The sequence below is a fragment of the Pholis gunnellus genome (assembly GCF_910591455.1).
Source record: "Pholis gunnellus genome assembly, chromosome: 8".
Classification (NCBI taxonomy): Eukaryota; Metazoa; Chordata; class Actinopteri; order Perciformes; family Pholidae; genus Pholis; species Pholis gunnellus.
The window spans coordinates 13,420,774-13,431,744 of NC_136534.1; positions in this window are offsets into that span (position 1 = coordinate 13,420,774).

The following is a 10,971-nucleotide window of genomic DNA, read 5'->3' on the forward strand; positions in this document are numbered from 1 at the left end:
GATTCGACATTATTATGAACACCTTGCTTGTTCTCGTCACTTGTATCAATAAGAAGACTAGTGACACCAGGGACACTACAATCTAGATCTGGAGAATTGGTGTTTTTATTCTCTGCTGCACTGGTCAATTGTTTTTCTTGACAGGGATTTACATCTGTGCTGGAGCTAGTTGGCTGTAAGCCGGGATCTGAATGATTTGCAACACATTGCTCATTCTTGTCACTTGTCCCAATTTCTTTCTCCTGACTGTTGGTCTCCATGATTTCATCTCGACCATCAGTGGAGTTGGGATTTAGGGATGTCTGCTCATCAAAAGTCTCTTTTTTTAATGAACTTGATTCTCTTTCTCTTTTTAGGACTTCACTTTTATCCTGCTTGTCCTCTTGCATAATTCTATCTTGATCATCTGTGGAGTTGGGATTACCATTTTCTTGATTGAATGATTCCTCAATTTCCATTCTTAAAACTTTTTGGCTTGAAGGATCTTGCACAATGTTCAATGTAGTCATGATAGTTGGCACAACTGCAGCAACCTGATCTTCGTCATTGCCATCCGGGTACTGTATTCCATCATCAGTCAACTTTTCATTGCCACTTATTGAGGTGTTGGAATTTTTTCCTTGAAGGACATCTCTCTCCACATCCTCCTTTTGTTTCTGATCTGGACAACCCCCATAATCATTTCTCTCCTCAACAGTCTTGCTTCCTGTAGCTGTCACCATGTCAGAAGTAGTAGAGGACTGATTGTGTCCTGTGTAAGATGTGACAGTTTTATCTTGACATTCCATCTTGTCTTTAACTATGTTTTCTCCTGCCATCACATTTGAAGTACTTGGCAAAGCTACATTAGTCTCTGACATATTAGGGCACAGACTCTCAGTCGGAACCATCATATTTCCATTATCAGTGAAAAGCCATTCTGATGAGCTGGGTTTTGTAGTAACAGCAGTTTTGGGTTTTCGAACTGAATTGCTTGCCATAAATTTACAAGAGGGCCTTGTTCCACCCACATCTGCATCCGAGCAGCTACTGACATCTGAGTAATCCTCAAGAAGTGATGTAGCTAGCATTCCACAGTCTTGCTTAAGTTCTTGCAAATCTGCCGCAAAAGATGAAGGAAAAGATCCCGATGTCGATAGTCCATCTGTGGCAAAATCGGAGATTTCATTATTTCCACATCTTGGCAAGTAATCTTTTCCCATTTGTTCTCCATCAGCTTGCCACGGGGTTTCGCTGCTGTATCTTTGATAAAGGCAATCTGAACTGGGATTTTCTATACAGGGATTTGAGTAATAGTTTGTGTTGAAGTTTGAGTTTGTTGCAGAGGCTTCAAGTGAAGGCTCTGTGCCGGGGAAATCATGATGTCCAATGAAGTTCTCTATATGGTTGGAAAGACTTCCCTGTGACTCTGCTGTCCTCGTCAAAGTGCTTGGCTCTGATGATAGAGGTGGAAGGTTGTGAAAGTATGAATCCCACCCATGAGCCATTCTCTGCAAGAATTGGAAGCTATAGCATATTTTGCCCAATCCTGAAAACACAAATAAGCATATAATTACAAAACAAAAACTACAACCATTATCACTTAAAAAATGTACTTGACAAGAAGATTCTGACCTTTTCTTGGACTCACAAGGACTAGGACTATCCAGGATGATGAGTTACATCTGCATAGAAACCTGGAAAATATATATATGGATTATTATTATTGTGAAGATTTTACAAGGCCACTAAAAAAGTAAATGCTGTCAAAATTTAATCCAAAATGAATTTATCATCAGGTAGATTTACAATGTACTGTTCAGTCTGTGACGAGTTTGGATGGTGAAATGGGGCCTGACATGAGGAGGTGAACTACACAAATCCCCTCTGTACCCCCCACCCCCCTCTTTACAGTGCTTTCGCTTATAGTTGTGGAGGGGTTTGTTAGTCTCTGGAAGTCTCACAGCTATGTTGTCTGGTGCACCGTTTCTGGTGGGGTCAGCAATGACAAATTTGGTCCCAGGACAAGGGTCCTACCATGAGTGATTTAAGAACCTAGTGGTGGGGGTGGGATAACAAAAAAAAATATGCAATGCTTTTTATTAGCTTCTGGGAGTTTACACACTGCATGTATTCTTTGTTTACTTGGCTGTTTTCTCTTGGATGCAGAAACATTTGCAATCAATCAAATTAAGTTTGAAGAAGTAGTAAAAACAATAGTTGCAACAATCCTGCATTTCAGATGTTAATTTATTGGAATTCTTAACCTTTTCACCCCTAGGCCTATTTTTAGTCCTCGAAAATTGTAACCCATACTAAAAAGACCATAATTCTGTAACTACAAGGTCTATTTTAAAAATGTTGATGGTTGAATAACCCTAGGAATTGTGAGTTTATTTGTTGAGATGAGTAAATATTGTGTATATGTTACTGGTTAATAGTAGCTGAAGACAGAACACAGCAAACAGGGAAAATTCCCAGGTTCACCTGAAGAAAAAGCACTTTAATTTTTTTAATGAGGCCCTGGCAAGCCTAAAAAACATTCCAAATTCATAGCACAAAGGGTGCAGGTGCCTCACAAATATATATATATATGTTTTTGAGTTTTTGAGTGATTAAAATAGGTTACATGGTCCATTTTATCAGAATTTCTTCGTCACGTAGGTTTTTGAAATATCATTTAATTCGTTCTCAGAAGTAATTGGTAGTACATGTGTACACTCTGTCGCCCCCCCTCTAGAGCCAAGTTGGGCTCCGCTCGGGGTTAGAAGGTTAAGATATTTCACATAAGTAATTTCATTTAAAAGAAGCATTGCTCAAAGAAAAAACAAGCACACACAAACTTAACCAATGTTAAAAAACCTTGTGTACCTGGTGTTAAACGTCTGCCGTCATCTAAATATTGAAAGACGTTGATCCTGGCTTTCTGTAAAAGGGAAAGAAATACAATTATTAGTACCATTATAACATGTTTTGCATTTTGTTTTTACAAGATTTAAAATGGCTCCAGACAAGACAGAAATCGAAATGATGCTCGTTAAATGGGTACGGCTGTTACAGCTAGGGATGCTCCGATACCGAATACCAGTATCGGCTCCAATACAACCGCACCAGACAACGTGACATTAACCTCTCGTCAGTTGAGCCTGAAAAGCCGCCCAGCTGCAACAACAACCTGATGAACAACCCGGATAAACACAGTAAGTCTCCACCGAATCAATCAGTTCAGCTGGGAGGTTGTCAGCAGTGTCTGCCTGGCATACTCTTGTCAGGCTTTTCACCAGGGGATCGCAAGCCCAGCACAACGTTAGCGAGCGGTCGGTCAAGAAAAAGAGCAGGTGAGACTATGCGTATGAAGTCAGCAGTGTAGTGTACAGTATATTTGTCGCTGAATGAATGCTACAGCTTCACGGGAGACCCAAGTTCAGGTCCTTTGTCTTGATTGCCACCTGCTGATTTAAGTGAAGGGGGTTAGCACAGAGGTTAGCATCAGCTCAGGTGCACCTGAGATGGGCTGACCTTTAAGGAAAACCAGCTACTCTCAGTGCATCCCTAGTTAGACCTGTGCAACACGACTACCCATAGACTTAGCTTGGATTACAGCTCTTGACAATATAACCACAGCCTAACCTGAGAGCCTAATATGGTATAGTGAATATGGATAAGAAACTGTCAATCCAGGTAGGGCGATTAGTCTGTCGATTATTTGTTCGATTAATCGATGAATCGGATAAAAAACAAACAAAAAAGCATTAATTCCCAACCCTTTATTCAAAAACAGAACTGACAGTGCAAATTCAAAGAGCAAAAAATCTTCAGAAAGTGCACAAACAGGTTGCTCTAACATCCCTGAGCTGTTAAAGTAATAATTAAAAAGAAAAATGGACTAATATCACGAGTGAGGTTCAGCGGGTTACCCACGCCTCTCAGTGAAGGGTAGACACACGCTGATCCACTCAGTGTGGCGCGCGTGCAGCCCCGGACATCTAAGGGCATCACAGACCTGTTATTGCTCAATCTCGTGTGGCTGAACGCCACTCGTCCCTCTAAGAAGCTGGACGCTGACTGCACGGGGCCGCGTAACTAGTTAGCATGCCGGAGTCTCGTTCGTTATCGGAATGAACCAGACAAATCGCTCCACCAACTAAGAACGGCCATGCACCACCACCCACAGAATCCCCCGGCCGTCCCTCTTAATCATGGCTCCAGTTCAGAGAAAAACCCACAAAAATAGAACCGGGGTCCTATTCCATTATTCCTAGCTGCGGTATTCAGGCGACCGGGCCTGCTTTGAACACTAACATCTCCGCGACTTATTGAGTGGCGTAATAATCGTGCGACACAACAAATCGATAATGAAATTTGTTGCCAACTCTTTTAATAATCGATTTTTATCGATTCGTTGTTGCAGCCCTAAATCCAGGCACTGTGGGCTCTGAGGTACGAGGCACCTTCACACCAGACCATCTGCCATAGCTTGAAGTACTGGCATACTGCCTCACCACACTTGGCAATGCTTGCAAATATGGCCACAGAGCTTGTTTGTGAAACGCATTCTCACTGTTACCAAATGTAATTTTAGCTTAAACTAAAAGGCACCCTAGTATTTAGATGGTTGTAACAGCATAACTGGATCCCAGTATACTGCGGTATAAAATCATACCGTGCACATTTCCTTATCTACAGTATTGTGTGTGTGAGTTGAAGGTACAGACAGGAGCAGTCTGACTGCGCTGGCGATATGGCTGGGTGTCGTTACAATGCTAGTACCAATACTAGTACCTTTAAAAAGGGACACCAATGCCAATAGACAATAGAGTACTTCATTTAATACCCATCTGGTATATGGAAGCTGTGTGTGTGTGTGTTTGTGTGTGTGTGTGTGTGTTCCCCCTCTCCAGGTAATAACTGTTAGCTCTGTCCGCACAATAAGCACTGTTAGCTGCTAGTTGCTGGCTAAGACGTCTCCCTGTTCAGAAAATAATTCTCAATAAAATAAATCAACTTCCTTTAATGAATATAACTCGTCAGTGTCGTTTGCTGCTAGACCGCCTAGACCTGTGCATCCTTTGTGAGCGGCAAGTGGGAGAGCGCAATGAAAATGTGGTTTCTGAAAGGCTAAACGCCAACAAATGTGGATTAAAGGAGAATATATTGTTGGATAATAACTGTTGTGAATGTTGGCAAGTATTACATTTTCTTTTCTTTTTCTCAATAACTGTTGACTTTTGGACTCAACGCTCTGGAGTTATTGGAAATGTTTAAATCACCCGGTCTGAAACAAATTGGAGCGGGAGTTTTAAAAATTTGCTTCTGCATCCAAAATCCTTCCGTTCATGCTCTACATTCGCTTTGTTTAGTTTGAATTAAATTGTAAGGAGTTGGGTGGAGATGTTATTAAAGAGACAAAAAAGCTACTAGTAATTTACTGCTGCATTTCTTTTAGGTGTTCCAATGCCAGGGTATTGTGCATGCTGGGTCCGTGGTATAGCTTATTGGCACACTAAATTGTAACGGAGCTATCTTTGCATTAATCTTCCACATCTACCTCCAGCTCCTCTGCCAACAGATCCAAGTCTCGATTTTCAGGTACAAGTTTGACAGCACAGCATCAGTTATATTAAACAGTATGTCGCACCTTATTTTCATAACAGATTAAAAATGAAAATACACGGTATTACACTCAAAGTGATAATGGGTATTACATATAGCATGTGGTACAATCCTCAATCAACCCCTCAACAACGACAAGACATGCTCGGAATTCAGAGAGATGTTTCTTGCTCAATGAAGTCAGAACTGACATTGTGCTCACATGTGCACGGTACAGGATGTCTTTGCAAGGACTGATTTAGAAATGATAATCTCACAGATATTCTGGTAAATCTCCGCTAGCTAAATTAGCTAAAAGTCCAAACATTTTTCCTTGACCTCTGTGGAAAACGTCACGGGGGGCAAGGAAAGATGTGAAGGAGAATTCATGAGGAGTTAGAAGAAGACAACGTGGTGTTTGGAGTATCCGACTCCACTCTCACTAAGCTGCGTAATCATGATGCGACGGCGGATGTCACTGACGTAGGTCTGCCATGACGAAACTACAACGAAGAAGCACTACAAGCGCAACTAAAACATGACCCCCATGACGTCCGTAACTCAATTGCATGCAGGGTAATTACAGAGCTTCTTTTGTGAGCGGCTGCTTCACTCGTGCTGTGAAGGAGAGAAACCGGAGCTCCTTCCTTCCTGCTGCTGTCACGCTTAACAATCAACACTGCTTCCCATATTCTTTCAGTACACTTACTCCTGTATTGTAATCAAAATGGATAAACGCTAGTATTTTCAGACAAAGCGGCATGAATTGTCCTAACGCACCAGCTCTCTGTCATGGAGTACAGATGAACGGCTCCCGGTCTCCCTCCATGCCACAGCACACAGAGCTTCCCTCGCATATCTGCTCAGAACACGCTGGCTCCGTTAAAAACAGACGCATATTCTGAACAGAAAGATGCTTCTGAAACATGCTGCAGCGCATCCGGTAGGATATACTGTATAGGGTAGTCAAGATCAGCTTCGGTAGCGCGGTGCAGCCAAGACACTGTCGTCCTAAATAGCCCAGCTTTCCAGCTGTTCATACCAGGCTTGAAATCAAACCCAAAGAGAGGCAGAGGAGAGCAGCAGAGGCAGGGCATCGAGGCCACTGTGGCCAGCGGGCATACAGTTTTCAGAAGGGCACCAAAACCAGACAGAGGGGCCATAACGGCCACGGCCACCGATGAATATCCCGCCCTCGCAGCGAAGAATTTTTGAGAGAACCTGAATTATGAGCTTGTGCACCTGAATGGAAAAAGTGCAACCACCATAAAAAGATAGTCTGGAGCCCTGTACAATGTTTCAATACTATGAATTAACGCTCCGATTCAGTCGGATTGATGTGGAATAAATGCCATAGAATAAACTATTGGACTGGACAATCTGAGACGGTAAGAACTATTCTAGAAAAGGGAAACAAAAGCAAAATGAAACAAATCAAATCATGCCCTCTAAACTAAAGAAGGGTTTTACCTCCAATAAAACGTGATTACTGAGCTTGTTCACAAGATCATAGTCAATGCTGATCTACAGAGGAAACCATAAAGTGCATTTTTGGATGGATGAGTCCTCATTAGAAAAAGGACAAGGTGTCAAGTGCAACATGAAACTCCTCAATGTTGTCAAAGGGGTGAGCTACATTAAAACTGAGCCCAGGGAACAAAAGGTGTGCGACGACCCCGAGGTCTGAATCAGACAAATCAAAGTGAGTATCTTCCAACAAGTCCAATTTCCTTTTGTTAAAACCTTTTTCTTGCTCAGCTGCAGGGGAAGAAACGAGAGGAGGGAATCCTGTTCTATGAAAACACACGGTGGCATACGACACATACAGGAAAGTCAATTTAAGCACAACACCGTAAAACATGCCATTTCAACTGGTCTTGGCCGTGTCGTGTAGATGAAGGGACAGTTGAAAACAGACGAGTGGATCGGGATCGTCAGCACATGACAACAGCTAGCGGGGCGAGGCGAGTACTGGTTGTCATGCTGGCAGAGCCTCCTCCTCCAGTTAGAAGTGGCACAAGCAATTTACGCATCCCCCCCCCCCCCCCCCCCCCCCACCACTCACTGAGGGCTACCTGCACCTGCAATAGCTACTGAACTGCTTGGCCTTGACAGGAATGGCAGAGGCAGCTACTAAAACACAGTGGTGTGTAGCACACTCAACAGCAAAACAGCAGAATGCAGAAGAATCGTGTCAGCCAATAGGATGCATCTAATATTTTGAATGTCCAAGAAGAATGCTTAATTTTGAAGATTTACAGCCTTTCTTATGTGAGCAACTATGTTTACATGGTGTACCACACACACACACACACACACACACACACGAGGACAGAAAATCATTGAAAGCTAATACTCTCTTGCAGAAAATACGATCCCTCACCCAGGCGATCTTCTGGGTAGACACGGACGAGTACTGTATCCTTCTCCGTGCCCTTGCTGAACTGTGACATGCTATGTTGCCTCTATGTCAGCTATGGTCTTGAGTGGTAGGATATTGAAGCGGGTCAGCTAGAGCACGCCATGTCATTGTGTTTAAATATCAACTGCCAACTAACTTCACCGTCGTCGTAATAAAGCTACAGGAACGCGAGATCTGCTTGTGATGAGATCGCAGAGTAGTGTTCAAAAGAGGATGCTAAATCAAACTGCTGCAGAGCGATGAGTACAGCATGCGAACAACAAACCTCATATCGCTTTTAAACACAATAGTTCAACAGAATGGACTCTCCCTCACGACGATGGCATTCTAAAGAACATTGCAAATGATCATATGGACAGTAAGGATTTACCAGCCACTTGAATCAGCAGTAATAACCGATGTGATCGCCTTGAGGGGAAGGTTACACAGCTACAGTGACATGCGCACCACTTTGTGTAACGCTAATCAGACTGTAGTCAATTACAAATCCTTTAAACTGTCCGTGTAGCCATGTGACAGTGTCTTTTTAAAACAAACAAATGACAACACGGCTAATGTGACCTAGGCCAACATCGGCCAAAGATGGGCACATCAGACCACAGATTGCCTCCTAAATGGCAAAAGAAGGGCTGTCGTGATATCAGAGTTTCACGACACTTGCAGAGAGAGTCTGTAACCGAAACAATACAAAAGCGGGATTTAATAGGTGCTGGATTATTTACATAATGTTTATATGTGTACTATTAAAATTGTATAAATATTTCCCCTTTTTAAAATATCACGGTTATTGTCAATACCAGTATACCAAGACACCCCGAATTACAGCGGATTATGGACACATGATGTAGTGTACTGGTGTCACTGCTTTTCATTAGTTCCTCTCTTTAAATGGCTTTTTGGAAAAGCCAAAATACGACGCTATTTTTTCTCGAAATCCATATCTGAGAATAATGGTTGTCAGTTAATTATTTGTACAAAGATATTGATGTTCTGAGTTGATTGAAACGGTCAGAGGGGTGATAACTTAACTATGCGTTTGTTGTTGTGGTTTTAGTTTGCAGCGCTGTTGAACTGGACTTGAGGGGACATTTCAATAGAATGAGGTCCAGCGGAACAACATAACTAACTACGACCTCAGTAAAGTAACACATTAACAACAACACAGTAAGACATATTAGTTCTCTATGCCGCTCCGTTTGAACAAAAAGTGACCGTTTTAAGCACTACAAAGGTAGAATATGTGTCAGAGCGGTGCATTAGATCAGGTAAACTTGATAAAGTCTGGTTTGATGGAGTTTCTCTTGCCATGGGACTATAGGATAATGTTGTTCATGATGCATTTCTCTGCTCAAGTTGTACTAGGTAGTGCAGTTGTAGATGCTTGTTTATCTCAGTTGACGGACAGATAACCCCCTTATAACCAGATAATCTGGGTTTTGTATTACAGACATGTTAAGGAAACACTATGTGACAGAATGGCTGAGGCTCGTCAGAATATCCACAAAAAAAGGGGGGGGGGGGGATTTTGCACTCTTCCAACATGGTGTCCCTCTTTACCTGGAAAGCAGACCTCAGGTGCATCATACACTGGGTTACATGGTGTACCCCTCCATCAGCACCTTCAACTACAACCCTGCCAGAGGACTAGTGCAGTGATATGAGAAATACATCATCCGAGATAATGAAACTATTTATGTTTAGGAATTATAGGACAGATTATACATAATATACTTCAGGGTGAAGAGTTCACTGAGCATTTGAGAAACCCTTTTAAAAGCAATTAAGCCACAGGTCAACTGAGCTGCCACACTCCATGGACTTATGAAAGATAACCAGCAGGTGTTCAAATACGACCAAAACTTAGTCATACGAACAAGTTATATTCTCGGTGATGCTATGGACAGACATGAGCATTTTAACCCCCCCCCCCCCCCCCCATGTTGTAGTGTTAACTGGCAATAACGTGGAAGCTGTGTGCTGCTCTCGTCTTGGTCGTGACATTGTAAGATGCTGCACTTTAAGCCACAGCCTGGACGGAGGACAGCACGCACACAAGGGAGCGGTACAGATGCTCCACAAAAACACAAACAATCTCAGCAGCGGGTAGGTCTGCGACTCTAGCCACGTGTTATATTGATTACGTACTGACGCTGACTGATGTTCTGGGTAAAGCTAACTAGCTAGCATCATGCTACCTAGCACTGGTAACCAGCAGCTAACGGTGAACGACTCCTCTGCAGCTGGTCTTTAGCAGGACCCCTTACCAGATCTGTGCTCCGTGGTGCTCTTCACGTGCTTCGCCTCCAATTCCTTCGTGTTAAAAGTAATCACTTCCAGAGACAGTGCGTTTCGTCTTTCTTTCTTTTGTCTGTCCTCTTTGCAGATGGCTTCCGTCTTTCCTGGCGAAATATCGTCTGGAGAAGATCTTTTTTTTTTCTTTCTTTCTGGAGACGATGGGGATCGTTCAATCCCCAAAACAAAGTGTTTCCCCCGGACGACGACGTGTGCTACACGGCTTGTTGTGCCCCGCGTAGCGGCGTTAGATCCAAATCCGCCTCCATTATCTTTTATTTGCGCAATTTTCAGACAATGTGCCCGAAATTGTGCGTAAGTTATACAACGGTCTGGTCACAACCAATAACAAGGTGCGGGTACTCCGAGAGAGCCCGCCCCTGCGTGTTCTATGGCTGACACAGCCAGAGACGGTCGGGGTAGCAGCGCGACTCCTTCCGGTCGACCGCGCCACGGTTGCCTTCTTGCTGCTGCAGCTGCTCCTGTAACAGGCAGGACTACTTGCTCCGACAGTAATGTGCACTGATCAGAGATCAGAGAAGTCCTAAGTGGGGCTTCAGCGCTCCCCTGTGCAGTTTCGGCACCACTCAGTTTGTGATACATGAGTGTGATCAACGTTACTGGGGAACCCACCAATCTGACATGCATACTTGTCTGCTGGACTAGATGTAGTTGGTCTTTAAAGG